Genomic DNA, 19,363 nt, shown 5'->3' with positions numbered 1-19,363 from the left:
CCACTGTCCCAACTCCAGGGGTTTCCTCTTTCAAAGCTGTCTGCTCACCCTTCCTGTCACAGACCCTGAGGTCCAAGGCAGGCTTTGCTGGGAACAAGACAGCCCCAGGAAAGGGGTGGGGCCCATGAGGCCCCCAGTAGGGTCCCCAGTAGACAGAGCAATCCACTTGGGGGGAGGGGGAGCATGGGGTGAACCTGCCTGGCACATGCCCTGTGCCAAGGCAGAGGGGCCCCCACGGAGAGCTGGTCCTTACCACCCACTGCTTCCTGAAGGGGCCCTCATGGTTCCCCTCCTGACTGCAGCCTTCATGAAGACTTACTTCAAGAGTCTGGCACGAGAACACACCCCAAGTATTTATTGGATGCCTACTGTATGCTGGCGGGGGGTGGGGTGGGGGAGGCACGCACAGTCCTGTAGGCCCGAGATGTGCTTCAAGGGCGACAGGGCAATAAGGGGAAGTTCAAAGTGGAGCAGAGGCCCCCAGGGAAGGCTTCTCGGAGGCAGCAGTTTTGACCAAGACCCGGCCATGGGCCACGTCCACTATGCCTGGCTGCCTCTCCTATGAGGGGTGACAGGGACCTCGGCCCCGCAGTAGGCCACTGGAGCCCAAGGTCCCCTGAGAGCGCTGTTCAGGGGAGCCAGCCTCCAGGGAAGGAGCAAGGGCAGAAGGCAGAAGGGAGGTGCCCCTTGGCACTGGATGCCTCCTGATGGTTGAGCAGTGTCACCGTGTGGCCCTTATCTCCTGGATCTCCTGGGAATCTGTGAACAGGGGTTTGGCCCTTACACCTGTGATGAGCCACTGGGACTGCTGAGGAGTGTCTGCCGCTCCCAGGTCTCCCGCCTCCACCTTCCCAGGCAGGAACCTGCCACATCTCCTTTCAGAAAGCTGCCGATCTCCTGGGAGGAAATGGGGAGTGGGGAGGAAGCAGGAGGCCGCTCGTGGAGTAGGTCCAGGGGGAGCAGAAACCCTGGCATTGCTCAGCCACAAAGCTCACCTTCCAGGCACCCACAGGCCTTCCACGGACACGGGGCTGCGTCCGTGCCTGGGCCGAGGCAGTGTTCCTTCTGTTCCTTCCTACGCTGGCGGGAAGGGCAGGGCTTACTCTTCTTCAAATGAAGCTAAACCACCGACGCCTTGCCTTCGAAAGGTCTTTCTTGCTTCTCTGCAAGTCTCTCGCCGTCTCCCTTCTCAGGACACCCCCTGCCCCTCCCCCTCCCCCAAACGCCTTTCTGCGGATGGAGGATTTGACGCAAGCAGAAACATAGGAAAGATACCAATTCACTATCAAAGCATCCTAGCCCCATCCCAGAGCAATTAAAAAGCCAGATGGAATCTCTGGGAAAACGGCATTAATAACACGAACAATCTGTGCAGGCCGGCAGGGACCCAGGAGCTGCGAGCGGGGGCGGGGAGAGGCTGGGTGCTGGAGTGTGAGCTCAGAGCAAGGGCTCCGCTCGCTGTGGCCAACTGGGGAAGAGGCCTTCACAAAGGATATGTCTAGGCCTAGGTCTGGCCACAGCTGGGCTGTCCCCTCTGGCCCCTGCAGGGCCCACTGTGCATTCTGGATCCTGGTCGCTGAGAGCCAGGCAAATGTGGAACCCATTACTCAGGCAGCCACAGCCTCGGCCAGCCCCTTTCTGGCACCCAAGAGCTGTGCTTCTCTTCACTTTTGTTTTTGTTTATTATTTTTCTAGCCTTCTGGCCCCACCCATCTGAAACAGGCCTCCCTGGGTGCGTGTTGCCCAAAGATTTCCTTTCTCTTCATTAGCTGTGTCCAAACCTACTGCCCATTCTTCAGGACAGCAGGAGGTGGTGTTGGGGACCCCCATGGGGCCTGAACCCCAGACACTCCCCTTAGATTGCAGAGCAGCAGGCGGTCCTGGAAGGGCCAGCTGAGCTCTCAGAGGCTGGCATGATTGCTAGGAGAGCAGAGCACAGGGGGTCTGTGCTGCCTGGCTGCCTTGTGGGGCCTAGAAGGGGCTGAATGAACCCCACAGGCAAAGAAATTTTCGCTGCTCTGAAGCCTTTTCTAGGCTGAGCCAAGGCAGACACTTCCGTAGCCCCATTTTCCAGACCATAGTTTGGAGCCTCACCCAGGGTGGACTTAAAGATGTAGTTTTCTTATAGCCATCAAGTTGGGATGGGAATCGGTGTTATTAAAAGCATCCTTTGTGATTCTTACACACCCAGAGAGCCACTTTCTGAACTTCATCTTCTCCTTCCCCATCCTTACCCTCCACCGTCATCCTCCCTGGAAACCGTTCTCCTCCAGGTCACTAGAGCTAAAGCACGCGAGCTTGCCTGGGATCCTGCCTTTCTTGGCCCCTGGCTGAATCTGGCCCCCATGGACGTCCAGTGTCTGGCCCACAACAGGTCTTCAACATGTGTGTCTGAATGCACGGATCTCTCCGCAACTCATCTCTCACCCTTAAAAAAAACATCCACACCCTCTCCACTCCATGCAGGGTCTGGGGCAGGGGGAGTTGGCCTGAGGTTCACCAAGCAGGGGTTGGAGGGTCGTGAGGCAACAAAAGGGCACCAGAGATAAGGCTCCACCGGGCTGGCCCACTCTAGGTGAGTTGTTGCTTCTACCAAGTTAATTTTTAAAAGCAAGAATCCTACGAAAGGTGACCTATCCAGTTCTAGATAATCTTCAACACGTCTGTGTGATTAGCTCACCTCCAAGTCTAGCTGGGCCCCAGCAAGATGGTTATACTGGTGGGGAGTATACAGGGAGGAGGTGGGATTCCAGGAGAAAGGGGAGAGGGTTGGAGAGGGGCAGCGTGCACCAAGCCTGCAGGGGCTGCTCAGAGACACTGGGGCAGCTGGGGTCATGGTGTTTCTGAAGGAAAGATCTTTCAGCCCTGTATCTCCCCCTTTTATGTCTCTCTAGGGTGACTGGCAAAGTCGTTATTGAGAGACTATGACCCAGGAGCAGAAAGCATCAGTGACCAAATATGGTGGCCTAGAGTCAGAACATGTCACTCAACTCAGGGTTGAAAGGGAATCATCAGAGCCTGACCCAAGCCTACTTCTTGGCGGGTGGCAAGAAAATATTCTTGCTTCTTGGCAGGTGGCAGCCAAGCTTTCACCAGGAAGTAAGCTTGTCCTTCTGGAGCAGCCCCTGGCCCTACCCTACCTAGCCAGGGAGGGCTCAGCAAGTCCACCCCCTTCCCCCAGCCAACACAAGTGTTTTCCCTGGAGCCCCTGGGAATCCAGGCCGCTCCGGCTGGTGAGGAAACATGGCTGATTTATGGCTGCCCTTCCGGCTCGCACACTGGGCATTTGTCTCAGCTGGATGTGACAGCCCCCTGTCCCCGAGAACGGGGAGGAGAGGTGTCAGGGCTGGGGTGCCTGCCCCAGAGGGAGCCGCTGTGGCCTTCCACATCAGGTTCGGACCCGTCTCAGGTAGCCTCCTCAAGTGATTTACAATTTGCAAACACATTTTATTTGATTCCTCAGTTTTGCTAGAGCAATTACGGTGACTCAGCATGACAAATCACTCCCAACACGGTGTCTACGCACTGTTAGGAAATGCATTTCCTTCACTATTTTGCCTGGTGCGGCAACATTTTAAAAATAGACTCACTCACTGTACTTGAAGGCAATTTGCTCCAAATTTTCCCACTAATTTGATTTTAATCTGATATTTAAAATTCGTGTGACCACATTCCCACTGATTTATAGGGAATAAGCCCTACCTGGCAGCAGTTTAACTGGCCTTTATCCAAGAGTCCACAGGATGAAGGATGTATCCTGGGACAATTCGAAGGCACAGGAGTCTGTGCTGCTTAACTCTACGTCTAGTTCAGCCTTGCAGGTGCCTCTCACCTGGGGCCAGCGAGTGTGGGCTGGAGGTCGCTGCCACTCTCCTGCAGAGCCCTGGCACACGGTAGGTCAACAGTCCTTGTTGAGTGGATGCACCCAGCCCAGATGACCTGGCATGATACGCCCACCGCTGAGCTGGGTGCTAGAGGAAAGCACTTTGTTCACACTTGATGAACAGCAGTTTCGTCTTGCTCCCAACTCCCAACTCCCTAGGGTTGGAATGGGCCAGTGGAGGTGGGCCTGAGGCACTGGCACCACCGGACTCCTGGCTTTGCCTCTTAATGTCTGTGGGGGCCTCACCAAGTCTTTTCATTTCTCTGGGCTTCAGTTTCCTTTTATGCAAAATGTATGCAAAACAAGTCCCACATCATGGAGCTGTTGTGAAAGGTAAGCAGGCAAAGCTTGTGAGACACTTGGCTCAAGCTGATGAGATTGCCATCTCTGAGAGTTAGGGCAGGAGGCAGAGTGGGTGCAAAGGCCACGCCCGGTCCCTGAAAACTCTCCTGGAAGGAGACAGTCATCTGAATAATTTAGGGCAGAAATCCTTGTACCCAGAATAACCAAGTTCCTGAAGTCACTTTAGTGTCGCTTAGATTTTTTTTTCCCCAGGAGACCTTCCATTTGCTCACGAAGCATTTAATGAGTTCCTCCTGGGTGCAGAACCCTCTTCCCTGTGACCTTGAAGGGTGAGCAGAGGTCACACCCTCCTCCACTGCTCTCACCTCCACGGGATGAGAACACCCTGTGTGTGTCGTAGTAGAAGTTTCTTGATACTAGTGTAAAATCCCACGGGATGACTCCTGATTAGTGAGGACAAGCATTCTCACACTTGGGGGGTGTCAGCCTCCCCAAGTCCTGAAAGACACTCCCTCCCCGCTCCCCTGGTCCTTCCCTCACTACCTCCTTTCCATCTGGGGGGCAGAGACCCCAGCTAGGAGGGTGGCCTTGCCTCCTCCATTACTGCTGGATGGGAGTGGAGGGTACACCAGTGTGTCGGGGACACAGGGTTGGGGGGACACCTCCCACGCCCTTGCCTCCCTCAGCTCCCCACTGGGTCACAGCAGCCCTTGGCCAACCAGCTGGTTCCCATTTGCCAACCCAGCTCAAGCCCAGGAAGTAAAGGGAAAAGGCTGCCCTGGGCCCTGTGAGGTGGCCAGGCTGGGCTCACACGACCAAGGCAGCCCCTGGGGTCCAAGGAGGCTGAGAAGTCCTTCCCCAGAGCTGGGGCCCCCCAACAGGAAAGCGCTCTGGAACTGACCCTGCTTCTCCCTTGGCTCCTGGGAATGCCACCGTAAGAGTAACTCGAGTTAATGAGCAAACTCCTCAGGAGAGGGAGGCAGGCGGCCTTCCTCTGGGGCACCTCCACACAGGAAGAAGTTGGCTGTCACTTGTCAAGGGAGGGCTGGGGAAGGGCTAGGCTGCCCACTCCAGTATCCTTGGGCTTCACTTGTGGCTCAGCTGGTAAAGAATCTGCCTGCAATGCAGGAGACCTGGGTTCGAGCCCTGGGTTGGGAAGGTCCCCTGGAGAAGGGAAAGGCTACCCGCTCCAGTATTCTGGCCTGGAGAATGCCATGGTCTGCGATAGTCCATGGAGTCACAAAGAGTCAGACACGACTGAGTGACTTTCACTTTGTCAAGGGAGGGCAGCAGGGAAGCAGAGGGGCTGGGAGGCCCTCAACCATTGGCTCCTCCACAGCCAGCTCAGGCTGGAAAGGAGAGCGGGCAATTCCCTGGGGTGAGCGTGGCCGTGGGGTGCAGGCAGGGGTGCAAGAGCATGCTGTGGGCACATAGATTCGGCTGATTCCGAACCTCCGGCTGGAGGCACTTTCAGGCCCAGGAGGAGTGGCGGGTACTCCCAAGAGCAATTCCCAAGTTCACCAAGGCCTGACCTCTATTCGGGGAGCGATCTCACCTGGGAGGGTATGTGAGTCATGGGCCAGGCCCCTGAGCCGAGGAGGGGAGGTGGGGACAATGGCTCCGAGCCTGAAGTATGTCAGAGGCGAGATGAGCATCTTGAGTGATGTGCGGTTTATGTAATTATGTGGGGCAGCGCTGCCCAGGGTGTGTGTGAGGCGAGCTGGAAAGGGCAGCAGCACTCTCGGGTCCTCTACTCACCAGCTGAGCTGTATCCCATTCTCCCCGGGGCCCCAGATGCTCACCAAGGAGCCCGATCTGCCAGGACCGGTGATGAGACCCAGGGCAGAGGCAGTGTCACCACTGGGGCCCCTACGCTATGCATCCAGTGGGAGAGTTTCACCCTCCCCACCCCCAGATCCACCCAGGGGAGTGAAATGCTCATGTATTCCTAAGTCTCTCCTTACGGGCCATACTCCATGACACCCTTTCCCTCCCCTGCCTCGGCCCAACATTCCTCAACTTAATCTACTTGAGTTTTTCATTTCAAAAATTAAGTTAACTGCACGTTGCTTGGAATATCTTTGGGGATTTCAGAAATTGGAAGGCCATGTCTGAGACACCGCAGAGCCAGGTGTGGGGGCCTGCACAGGCACACCCGCCCCTCCCCAACCATCTTCACTCATCATAGGCTTTCCCCATGAGACAAGCCACTGGGATGGTACCCCCAACAGCACAGTGGTTTGGAGAGACCTGCTGCTAGGGGTGGGGAGATGGTTACACAAGGGCTGGGCCTGCGTCGCCACCCAACCGGGGGCGTGAGACCGTGAGTGTCCTTGCCTGATCACACACCGGCTGTGTGACCGAGCGCAGGTTTGGCAGCCTCTCTGTTTGAGCGTGCCTAAGAGGTGTGCCGGATTCCCAGAGGCGAGATGATGAATGGGTGTCCCTGCAGAACAGAGCAACCACAAGAACCTGATCCCAGGACGAGTCACACTGAGGAGGACAAGGACCAGGCCACCTGGCCGCCAAGAGGGTGAGTCAGAAACAAACTAGCATCGACATAGAAGCACTACCGTGTGTAAAATAGACAGCTAGTGGGGAGCTGCTGTGCAAAACAGGGTGCTCAGCTCGGCTCTGTGATGACCTAGAGGGGTGGGGTGGTGGGGTGGGCGGGAGGCTCAGTAGGAAGGAGGTCTGTGTATGCTTATAGCTCATTCACCTTGTTGTACAGCAGAATCTAACACAACATTGTAAAGCAATTATCCTCCAATTAACAATAAAAGAAAGAAACAAACTCTCCGCCTGCCAGCCAGGTCACTTTCCCACTTTGCTAAGAAGCCAGAGGGAGGCAGGATCAAGGGTTGGGCATTTCCCCTCCTGCCTCTGCAGCCCAGCTTCAGGATCCTGGTGACAATGAAGACAGCAGTGCTCCACGGCTCCTGGTCGGACCCGGGGTTGAAGACCCTCAAGTGCGGCTGGCGTTATCAAGGCTTCTTTGCTATGGCAAGAGAACACTCTAGCATCACCTCCTCTTTTAGACCCAGGCCCCCTTCACCCCTCCCCAGCCAGGATCAGATCAAATCAGCCAACGAGTCAGTAAGTCTCCAGCAAGCACCTCTGAGAGCCAAGATGGGAGTCCAGCCACAAGGAGACCTGGGTCAGAGGAGAGAAGAGGCGCAGTGTCTAGGAGAAGGAGGCCAGCGTAAGTGCTGAATGAGAATGCCGCCCACCCATGCCACTGCACCTCCAGGTGACCGTGGAGGGACCCTAGGGACTGGCATTCTGTTATCTCCCAGTATGGGTCAGCAAGGCCTGCAGGAGGGCAGAAGGGACAGGAGGCTGAAGCTAGGGTCATCTCAGGCCTTTCCCAGTTGTTCCTAAGAAGGCAGGGGTGAACTGCAGAGGCAAGGGACAGGCAGGAGTCGATTTTTCACTTTTTTCGTGTCTTTTACTGCATTGAACTTGGCATTGTACAACATCATGGCCCTTGGCCAAGAGCAAACTGCATCCAGAATCTCTCATGAGTATTCTTTGAGCTCATCTGAAACACGGAGCTATATCACCAAAGCACAACTAACCATTCAATGGGTCAGTGCCTTTCTCACATGTCCATTCACTGGTTCCAGAAAATCCTTACCCATTAATCCTTAAAGCATTGCTTCTTCCCCGCTTCTCTCCTCTCCTTAGGGGACAATATCAATCATATGCTGCACCTTCTCTTCCTCTTTACGTCACATCATCTCCTCCATGGTTCCTTCCTTTTGTCTCTGCGTGCCCCATTTGTGATAATTTCTGTGGACTTCTAATTCCCCAATTCTCTTCTCAGTGGTGTTTCCTCAGCTATTAGACCATGGAGTTCTTAATTTTAGTTATTGCAGTTTTTACTTCTAGAGACTCAACTTGATTCTTTTGCAGATCAACTATGTTACTTTTCACAGATTCTCATTCCCTGCATTTATCTGTAAGCATCTCATATTTCTTTAAACATCGCATGTGCAGTTTTTTTCATAGACAATAATTTGAAGTCTTAAGGGTCTATTTCTGTTTCCTGTTGAGTCTTCTGGGTTTTGCTCTAGTGCTTCATTTTCTTGAGTGTCTATTCTTCTTTGACCACGTGCCTATCATTGTTTTCGAAAAAATTGTTCGCAAGAAAAATCTTGGATTTAGCACAACAATCCCTTCTGCTAGAGAGCATTTTTATTTGCTCCTGCCAAACAGTGAGGAATACGCTTAGTTCAAGGCCACCTTATTCCATCTGTAAGACTAGCTCACCTAGGAGAAGAAACTTAGATTGCAAACTCACGTGAGGGCTGGTCTACTTCTGGTTCACCCTTGTCCTGAGAGTGTAGCTCTTGGAGTCCCATATCAGCATGGGGGTGGGGTGTCTTATTATATGGGCCCACCTGTGTGAGCTCTGAGATTTGATTTCTGTCTCTCTCATTCATGAGGCTGTCAAAATAAAATTCAAATTGGTTGGGATCAGACAAGGCCTCAAGGGGAAAAAGTGGCTTCTCCTCTTGCTTACCTGTCTGGATTCCTTTCTCACCCAGTTTTGGCCTGGCAATTCCCTTTGACACTGCCAGTGCTTCAGTGCCTTTAATACATTTCAAAATTTTACCAGTATGTTTAGTTGTTTTCAGTGCAAGGATGGGCCCAAATCACCTAACCTGACATTACTAGAAGCCGGAAGTTCTCCTTCGGTCCTTTAGCAAGCAGTTGTGAGTGTCTGCTGTGGGCCCAGCATGTGCTGGGCAGAGCAGAAAACTAGACAGACAGGGTGGGCTCTTGCGGTACTCACCGACTGTCTCTCTAGGGAGACAGACAATAAACAAAAAGTTACTCAATTGGTTAGTTAACTACAGTTGTAAGGCATATTGTGAAGAAAGGAGATTTGGGAGTGACGAGAAGTAGCCCTTGCTGGCTCTGTGGGCTCAGGGAAGTCATTCCTAGGGATGCGGTTTTTAAGCTGAGATCTGAAGAATTGGTGGGATTTATAAATAGTCGGGGGCTGGATGGACAGCATCCAGACAGAGGGAAACGCATGTACCAGTCGCTGCGGTAGGAGGGAGCATGGCCTTCTAGGTCCTGAAGAACATCCACTGTGGCAGCCACAGGGCCTGGCACAGGGGGTGGAGGATGAGAGGTGAGGCCGGAGGTCAGCTGGGTCAGACAATCAGGCTCTCGAAAGCAAGGATTTGGTCAATAAGCCAAAAGCCACAGGAGTCATGGAGAACATCAGGATCAGGCTTGCTTGTTACCGTGCCTCTGCTGAAGTGCGGGGGGTGGGCACCGGGCATCAGTCAGGCCACTGAGGGAGCTTGGTAGCCCAGAGGTGGACAAATTCAAGGGATGGTTAGGGGAACAAGAGAAGAAGGATTTCCGCCAAGCTTGACCATTTTGTTATCCCAGAATGCCTTCCCCAGTCCTGCTGGGTTTTCTTCATTTGCCCTCAGATCAACTTGATACCTGCTCTGTCTGCTGTCTGCCCTGTGAGTCTGGCCTAGGTGGGCCGCACCAAGGGCCTCCTGGGCCTCTGGCTTCCTGTCGGGTTTGGCCAATAGTAGGTACCAGCCAGAAATGAGATGGAGGAAGGAGAGAGAGATGGGGGGTGTTTTATCTCCGCTCTCTTCCTGCTGCAGCACCCCATCTGCAAATCGAGGAGACTAGAGCCCCCCTCAGGTGGCCAGTGCTCTGTGCCCCATGGGTCCAGTTCTCCTGGGGCTCTGGCAGCACGAATGCTTGCCTCACCTCTGGAGCCTGTGTGGGTGCCTATTGCTGCTGCAGCCTGGGGGCCTCCTTGATTTCTTCAACCTGGGTCACACCCCGCAGCGGTCCCCCATTGTTAACATCCCTCTACTGGAAGCAGCAAGGTTGAATTTGGTTTTCTGCCAAGGACCCTTGAGTGACCACCAAGACTCAGGTTTTTTCGCTTTAAAGAATCTGGAGAAGCGAATCTGTCTGGCAATCCTGGAGAAGGGCCAGTCCCTCATGTCAGCCAAAAGGGTGGTGTCAGAGCTACATGAAGGCCCCGCCGCCATCTGCATTCCGTAAACAAACACCCGCGTGCGTGCAGGGCGAGCCAGAGCCCAGTGACAACCACGGCTGTGACAATTTTATAGAGCCCCCATATCAGAGAGGACAGAAGCAGCTAGGAAAATCATAAACATTTCTGGTGTCTTCCGTCCGGCTGCTGGGAGCTCCAAAGATGTTGCTTCCCAATCCGCAGTCACATTCAGGTTCCAGACACTTCTTAAAAGAAGTGTCCGAGCGGCTGGGGTCAGAGTGCATCTGATTTCTGGGGTGAATGTGATGGGCCTACTGCTGAGCTTAGTTCTGGAAGAATCCTGACCCTGCTCCCTGGCTCCCTGCTCTCTTCCTCACTCTTCTCCACTTCCCGCTTGCCCGCCTCCCTCCCAAGCTGAAGCTCCGTCTCTTTACTTTCACTTTGGAGATGTGTGCTTGGAGCACCAGCCTCCACTCAGAGGTTGACAGATGCTCAGAACTGTGTTCCCAAACATCGTGGGTTCATTCCCACCCCCTCCCCGTCTATGCTGAGGGCAGAGAGCCGAGGGCAAGAAGAAAAAGATGAAACTCAACCTCATGGCAGTGGTTGCCTGGGTGGAGGTGGGTGGTCAGGGAAGGCCCCCCCTACCCCTGAGGAGGCAGTGTTCAGGGGACACCAAAGTGATGAGAAAGATCCAGGCGCTCAGAGGACTTCTCCTCTGAGAAGCAGAGAAACAGAGCAAAGGTCTGGGGAAAGGCCAGTGAGCTGGGGTGGTGGTGGGGACGGGGGAGGGGCAGAAGATAAAGCCAGAGAGCCAGGCAGAGACCAGCCCGCTGGTAGCTTTGGAGTGGAGCTGCCCCACATCCCAGCTGCTGTTCCAACACAACTGTTTATGCCACCCCTTTGACTCACAAAGTACCCCTGCTTATTCAAGAAATGACATGGTTGTCTTCCTTACAGGATAGAGCAAAGAAATCTAGGTTTTTCATATTTTAATGGCCATGGGAAGCCATCAGAGGATTTCAAGCAGAGGAGGGACAGAATCCAAGCTTTTTCCTTCATTCACCAAATGTTTACTAAGTTGTCCTCCTCGGCTCTGGGGCACAGCACTGAGCTCCACTTGGCAGACCTGCCCTCACAGAGTTTACATTCCACTGTTAGAAATGCCAACACACTTCCAACAAGAGGAACTAACTCTCCACCCTCAATGCGGTCCACAACTGGAGGTGCCCATTGGACAGATGGAAAGATGAAGCCAAATGAGTGTCCTGATGGTTGGTTTTCTACATGTAATCATTGGAAAATCCTAAGCTACTTTCCATGAAGTCTGCTCCCAAATTGGCCCCTGAGGGAGGTTTCCATGGGGAGCCACTTTTAATATTGCCCTTGACTCCCCTTTCACCTACACACCTAGGTTTCCATGGTTGGTGAGCCTGGCTGTGTGTGGTTTGCTCTGACAGGGCCCTCACTCCAGGCTGGTCCTTGGCTCTAGGTAACAGGCTTATAAACACCTACAGAACCCTAGCTTGAGTGGTCTAAGCAGAAAGGACCATTTGATACTGGCACCTCTCACTCCAAATCCTGCCTCTGTGCCGGGCATGGAGCCAATGAGGAAGGGAAAACTTGGGTAGATGTGTCTTCGGGCACAGCTGGATCCAGCAGCCAGATTGGGTCGTCAAGAGTCCTCTCTCACTGTATCTCCTGATTCACCATCCTTCATGCTGCCTTCAGTTTCCCTTAAGAAGTTCCCAGTGACCCAAAACCTCTAAACAGCCACCCAGCCATCCAGAAGAGAGCTTTGATTTTTTTTATTAGTTCTGTCAAAAGTCCTAGAATTGGGTTCTCTTGGACCATAGGCTCCTGAACCAGTTACTATCTCCAGGAAGATGGACGACCCTAACTGGCCAATCCTGAGTCATGTTCTGACTCCTGCCACAGACCCTTTGGGAGGGGGTCAGCCCCACTCACACTGCATGGATTGAGAGTGGCAGAGCGGGAGGTGCTCCAGGGAAAATCCAGGGGTTTGGAATGAGAGAAAATGAGGAAAGCAAAACAGCTCATGCCCACTGCCCTCTTGTCCCCGGTAGAACAGAGCCCATGGAGAGAGAAGACAACTGAGAGTGACTCCTTGCTTCCAAACAATAAGCAAATTCACCTTCCCTGGGGGCGGAAGATGGGGGTGGGGGTGGGTTCTGGCATCAGCTGTTGCGACTTGGGCCCCAGATCCACTCCTGACTTCTGCCCCACCTCAGGCTGCCAGCAGCTTCTTCCACAGGCGGCACAGATCCTCTGGGCCCCAGGCCATCCGTGAGACCTGTGACTCTAGTGGAGGCGGGGCTGCAAGGTGCACATGTGGTGATGGGCAGCTGCCCCAGCAGAGGCTCCAGGCAGCGGCCTCACCTCCTGCTCCCACTCAACACCTACCTGGGATTGGAAGATGTAACCTGAGTCCTCTGGAGCCACCCGGTCCTATTCCCCCATGGGTTAGTCACTCAGTCGTATCCGAATCTTTGCGACTCCATGGACTATAGCTCGCCAGGCTCCTCTGTCCAAGGGATTCTCCAAGCAAGAATACTGGAGTGGGTTGCCATGAGGAGGGACCTCCAGCCCTTCTCCAGGGGATCTTCCTGACCTGGAATACCTTGATCCTAGCCTTTCTGAGGGCTTCCCAGGTGGCTCAGTGGTAAAGAATCCACCATCCAAGGCAGGAGAAACATGGGTTCAATCCCTGGGTCAGGAAGATCCCCTGGAGAAGGAAATAGCAACCCACACCAGTCTTCTTGCCTGGAGAATCCCATGGACCGAGGAGCCTGGTGGGCTACAGTCCATGAGGTCACAAAGAGTCGGACAGGACTGAGCGACTTAACCACAACAACAGCAAGCCTTTCTGAGACCTCCAACCCTTGGGCAGGAATTCTGCTTCCAGCCCCTGGGACCAGAGTTGGGGGAGGCCAGAGGAGCACGGTGAGGTGGGGATGCTGACTGTGTAGGGGAGGTTAGGAGAGGACTTCTGCCCTTCTGGACTTAAGAACCTCCAAAGGAACAGGTTGCCCCTCATGCCCCTTGTCACCTGTATTCTTGGATGCTGCTTGATGGTGGGGAAGGAAGGTCTTTTTCATTGAGCACCAATGACCTGCAGGTCCTTTTGTAAGTTCCTCGGCTGCTCTGGGGATGGTCCCACACCAGCCTGTCCAAGGGATGAGGGGGTAGGAGGCTCCAGAGGTCCACTGGACTTCAACCAGATTCTCTGACCATACACGGTGAAGCCGGTACCCACCATGCGGCCACCCCCTTCCCAGCCTCCCTCCTGCCAAAAAGAATGGGGCATGAGGTCAGGGAGGTAGAGGCTGAGGCCTGGGGGATGAGAAGGCAGGCCGTCAGAAGGGGCACGCACTCATCTCCTCTGGGAGGGTGAGAGCCCCCAGCTCAGGAAGATTGGGGCCCTGCAGCCCAGGCTGGCGCATGGGAAGCCCCTCCAGGGACCAGGAGGAGGGCTTCCTTTCAGTGTCTTCATGCCACAAGATGTAAAATAATCCCCTCGGCTCAGAAAAACACGTTTTATGGCCATCTGACTCATTTCCCACAAAGCTAGGTTCAACCCCCATCCCCGCCACCCCACCACGTGTAGAGCTTTTGTTTAGAAAAATTAAAAAATATGTTGAAAATTTCAAGATGACTTTTAGACATAAATCGTTCCCTTCCTCACCCCCGTCCCAGACCCCCCTCACCTAATTTCCCAAACACTGGCTTCCAGAGCCTCGGGAGGATCCGGTCCAAGTGGGTGTGGGTGACTCTGGGCAACACGGCCCCCAGGTCCAGGCCAGAGAATGTCTGCTGGGCATGGAGATGGGCCGAGGGGCCCTCCAGGGAGGCGGGCCTCCCTGGCATCTGCTGCGGTGCCCCGATCCTTCTGGTTTGGGGTCCCCCGTGGGCCCCAACACCCACTCCAGCCCTGCTGTATCTCCAGGCCCGGGCCCCTCTCCAGAGTTCCTGGGACGCAGGTAATGTCTGGCTGGTTCCTCCCTTCCCCAAATCTCTAGGCCAAGGGTTGCTCCCAGGTGATCTCAGACACCCAGCTGGGGACTCGCCCCAGCCCTCTCTGCTATGTGGCTCCTCCCGCGGCCAGCAAAGAGTGGTGCTGAGCCTGACTGCCCCTGAGGCCCCAAAACTGAAGCATGGGGCCCTCTGTTCCCCCAGCTACATCAGGGCTTTCCATTACCCCACAGGCACCCTGGGGCTTGGCCTCCCGGCTCCCTCTTACTCTGCCATTGCTTTAATTTCCCAATGACCTCGAGCCGTGGGCATCGGTATCTCCATGTCTCAGGGAGGAAACAGAGCCCCAGACAGCACGTGACCCTTGTCAGATGAGGAAAGCCTGAGGGCAGACGAGTGGGCAGCCTCATGGTTCCTGCTGACTCCCAGATAGCCAAGGAAGTGCACCAGGGTCGAAAGAGCAGGGCTGGGTGGAAGGCCCCTAGTTTCCGGCATGTGGCACAGATATACTTAGAGAACACCCACCCCAAGAGCCAGCCTCCCCCCTTTGCCAGGGAACTAGTGCATTCAAGGCCCTCCACACAGCAGTCAGGTGGCCACCCACACCTTCCTGGTCTTCCCAAAGGGTGGCCTCTGGAAGCTTCCTAAGGGTCTCCAAGGGATGGGCAGCAGCCTGTAGCCAGGCAGGGGCACCCACCAGCCTGAGCTTCCATTGAACAAGTAGCCCAAGCCGGGCAAGAACCCACCACTCTTGGGCCGAGCATCTCAGCCCATGGGCTCAGGCTCCTCAGATTCAGGACGAGACAGAGCCACCCATTCCCCTCCTCTGCAGCAAGCCTCCTTGGGGCCTGAGACTGTGGGCCAGAGGGCACCCAGAGCACACTCCCCCCCAGAGCTGCCCACTTCTCATCCATTGTAGCCCACAGTCCACACTGGGGTGCCACCGGAGTTCCTGGTTCTCCAGGGCTCTGGGTCCCCACCCAGGAGCAGGAACAAGCCATGGGAAGCAGCAGGGGGCCTGAGTATCTTACTGTCAAGGGCTCTGCGGAGAAGACCCTGGGGTTAACCAGAGGCAGGCATGGGGGAGTGGATTGGGGTCCTCCAGGCTGACTGGGCCCTGAGCATCAGGGGAAGGGCCAGAGGCGACCTGGACTTCCTTAACCACAAGATAATGACTCAGCTAAATTGAGGAAGATTTCCGTTTCGGCAGACTACTTTTTCCACTATGGTAAGAGCTTTTTACCCACAGGCTCCAGAGGAGCTGATACCCCAGAGAGGGGCTTAGGGAGTTTCGATTTGAATAGTCAATGCTGATTCTTAATCATTATTTTGAAAAAGCAGCTTTTGGTTTTCCAGCAGGTGGTTGGGTCCTGGGGAGTGAAGCCAGGTGTGTGTGTGTGTGTGTGTGTGTGTGTGTGTGTGTGTGTGTGAGTATGTGTGTATGTGTGTGTATACACAACTGCATGTTTGTGCCTTGAGGACACTGGGGCCCAGAAAGAGATCTAGTCAGGAGTATTTCCCTTTGCCTAGAGACAGGTCTTGGCCAGGTCTCCAGAAATGACGAATTTTCCAGCCCTCAGAACGTGTTGACCTGAACAGGACTAATGGCTCCGTGGATTGAAGGCTAAGTTTGTGCCAGGCAGCAGGCTGGACACATGTGCATGTTATAGAGGCACAACCCACTCCTGGATGGAAAAGCAGAGTCAGATGCAAACCCAGGCAGCCATAGTAGACACTGATCACCGCCCCCACCTGCCCTTCCTCCAGCTGCTGGTGTCTCCTGACATTTTCCAGGCTCATCTGCCATAGCAACCTGCAGCTCTGGGCCCAGTCAGGGCTGGGGGCTTCCCAGCAAGGGTCCTGCTCAAACTCCAGCCCATCAACGATCAGAAGCTGGGCCTTGCCCTGGATTCTGAGATGTCAGGTCGGAGCATCTCCAGCGGAGCCCTGGCTCTCAGTGACCAGCCCCGTCTTGAGGCCCAAGAATGGGAGGTGACTGCTAAGATCTTCCCAGAGCAGAGGGCCCAGCCCTGTTCCTGCAACTTCTAGCCTAACGAACATTATGAGGACAAGGTGCTCATCATGGTCCAGGTGCTTAGTGAGGAAGAAGGCCAGTTGATCTGAGGTCCTCCCACTTCTGGTTCAGCCCAGGTGGGGTTCCTGGAGGTGGGTGCCAGCAGGCTCTGAACTGAATGACAACACTGATCACAATAAGGGCCTCCAGGACAGTGATTGCCCAGGCTGGAAGATGCTCCTCCCTATCCTCCCGAAGGAGATCCCCTAGTCAGCTCCCACCCTGGAAAGATCCACAGCTGAGAGAGGGTCCTTGTTTCTCACTGCCCCTCCCAGGAAAGGCTCTTCCCTGAGATCCCACTGAGAGGGGTGACAGGGCCATCACTGGCTGACCTAGATTCTGCTGGAGGTCACCCCACATCTTGCTTCACCAACTGGGCTCAGTTTCCCAACCTGGAGTGGAGTGGGGGGTCCACTGCTTAGGCAGGAGCCTTGCCCTCTACTTGCTCCGGGAACCTCAGGGGACAGAGCTGGGCCTGGCTAGTGTGGCTCTGTGGCCAGCACTCGGCTTCTGCCTGGGGCCAGGACACGTGTCCAGGCTCTGCGGCCTCCCCGCGGTCCAGCCCGCTGGCCAACCTCCCGGGGGAGGAGCAGGGGCTGCAGAGGCTGGGGGAGGAGGCGAGGCTAGTGGCCCCCACGGGTGCTGGCAGTTCCAGGACAAAGGGCAAGACGCTCTGGCTGGAGTAAGGGAGCAGGGCAGGGCGCAGCATGAAGATGAGAGCTGGGCGGAGTGGCCGAGGGGCCTGAGCCCAGGTTCTAGGCTCGGTTCCTCCCCTGGGTGCCCGCCTGGGAGACAGAGGAGGAAAGCCAAAAATGGGGAAGGGGCTGAAACAGGCCAAGACTAAGATAGCGAAAGGAAAGGGAACAGAAAAAGAGTATCAGAGGAGCAGCTTAAAGAGGAGGTCCCCAGCCAGGAGTCCCAGCGCTAGTAAGGAGATCTTCTCCAGGCCAGAGCCCAGGGGTCAGGCAGGAGCCTTGGAGGCGGGGCTCCCTGTTTATAGTCCTTGCTCCCTTCCACAGAGCCCCACACCTCCCCCTGCCCTGCAAGGCTCACACTTGATGGCCATCTGTGAGTGTATCATCCATGTGATGTGTCTGTCATAGGCATGTATGTGGTGTATGTGAATGGTGCGTACCATGTGTCTGAAGCCCTCTGCCTCTAAGATGCTTACCTGCCCAGAGTCTTGGGGACAGCCTAAGCACCAGGACAAGGCCTCCCTCTGAGTTCAGCCTCCTTGGTGGGGCTGAGTCTCTGCCCCTCCAGAGGCCCACCCAGGTGTCTTAATTGCCCTGTGAGGGACACAGAGGAAGCAGCCCCTTCTCCTTGGGTTCCCCCTACTCAAGAGGTCCCTGTGAGCCATGCAGCCCCAAGTGGAGGGGGCCTTACTGACCAGAGGCCTCTGACTGACTCAGGTGCAGAGTCAGCTCCAGGCCTCTGCAAGGGACAGAGATTCAAAGACTCGCAGAGTGGGCCACAGAATGTTTGCTGCATGCGAGGATCAATGTGTGTGTGAGTGTGCGTGTGTGTGTATGCTTCCACACAGACATCAGGGACAAACGTTCATATTTGTCCCCTTGTTGGTGAGCTCCAGCCGGTTAGCCTCACCCATTTGCCCATCATCTCCTCACCCAGAACCTCCAGTGGCTCCCAAGACCCCAGGGTACCAAGCTCTCTGTCACTAACTTGGCCTGGCCCTTCCTTTCATGCTAATTCCTCCCTCAAAGCCCTGGCTACCCAGGCGGTTCCCTCAGTGACCCTCGTCTTCATTCACTTTTTCTATGCAGAAGTATAGCAGCATGTATATTTGCAGCTAGTGTGTGTGTGTGTGTGTGTGTGTGTGGCATCTTCTCTGCATGGTCTGAGTCAGGTGTGAGAATGTGCAAATTGGGGAAGAAACCTGATTTGCACTGCTTTGAGCAGAAAGGAAATTCATCAGCTCTTGTGATGAAAAAGCCCGGGATGGTACTGACTTCAGGCACAGCTGACTCTCAGCTGTGCAAACCCGCATCCCTCTCCCAGCCCTACTTCCCACTGCGCTCTTCCACATCCATCCCCACACACCCACACCCACCACCCCCAATACAGGCTCCCAGCAGGACAGCCTCCAGGCTCATATTCCCCTGCTTTGCCACCTAGGGAAAAGGAAATGATTTTCCCCAGTATTTCCAACAGAAGTCTCAGGGCTGACACCCATTGGGCAAGCCCAGGGCACGTGACCAACTTCCGGAGGCCAGGACTGGGGCAGCCCTGCCTGAACCACATGGTCGGAGAGCAGGAGAGAGCTGGTTCCCCAGAACAGCCCTAGAGGAAGGAAGTCGACGCTGGCAGCCAGAGACACTGGGGCTCAGGTGACTGTATCCACCAGTGATGATCTGGGGCAGGGACGGACATGCAATATTCCTGCCCTGGGTCTCACTCCAAGCCAAGATATAGTCTAAAATCCTGGGGCTGGCAAGTCTGGGATCGGTATGCCATTGCTTGCAGTGCATATGGGGAAACTGAGGCCCAGAGGGTCAGGGTCACACCGTCAGTTAGGGCGGAGCCGGAGCTAGAACGTGAGCCTTTTGACAGCTGACCCTAACTGTCTACACAGGGAGTGTTCAATGCAGCCCAAGTTGCTTGCTGTGTGCCTGGGAGAGTCTGACTTATTGGCCTGGGATGTCCATCCCAGATCAACCGGTCAGACCTGGGATGCGGGTCCTGAATGTCAGTGTCCACAAGCATCACATCACAGAAAGTTAGCACTGAACCCCCAGGTTGTGCTGGGGGTTCCAAGCTCAACGAGCCATGGCAGTGCTGATGCAGGGGGCTGAGGCCGGGGCCGAGACATCCGTCAGCAAACCCTAGTCTAGGAAGAGGCCCCCCACCTCAAAGGCCAGGAGCAGCGGGGAATGGTGCTGAGAGCCTGAGTGCTGGGGCAGGAATAGGTGGTAGGCAGAGGTGTGGGGGTCAGAGAGACCCAGACATCCAGATCACTAACCACTGCCCCAGCCCGCAGCTGGGGAGGGGAGGGAGGCCTGGACCACGAGGCCAGAAGAGCTCAAGGGGTGGAGAGGCCGTGATGGGCCCAGCGGGCTGCAGCAGGTTGAGGACGCTTGGCCAGAAA

This window comes from Budorcas taxicolor, chromosome 18 (genome assembly GCF_023091745.1).
Source record: "Budorcas taxicolor isolate Tak-1 chromosome 18, Takin1.1, whole genome shotgun sequence".
NCBI classification, from domain to species: domain Eukaryota; kingdom Metazoa; phylum Chordata; class Mammalia; order Artiodactyla; family Bovidae; genus Budorcas; species Budorcas taxicolor.
Note: the sequence above shows the minus strand (reverse complement) of the source record.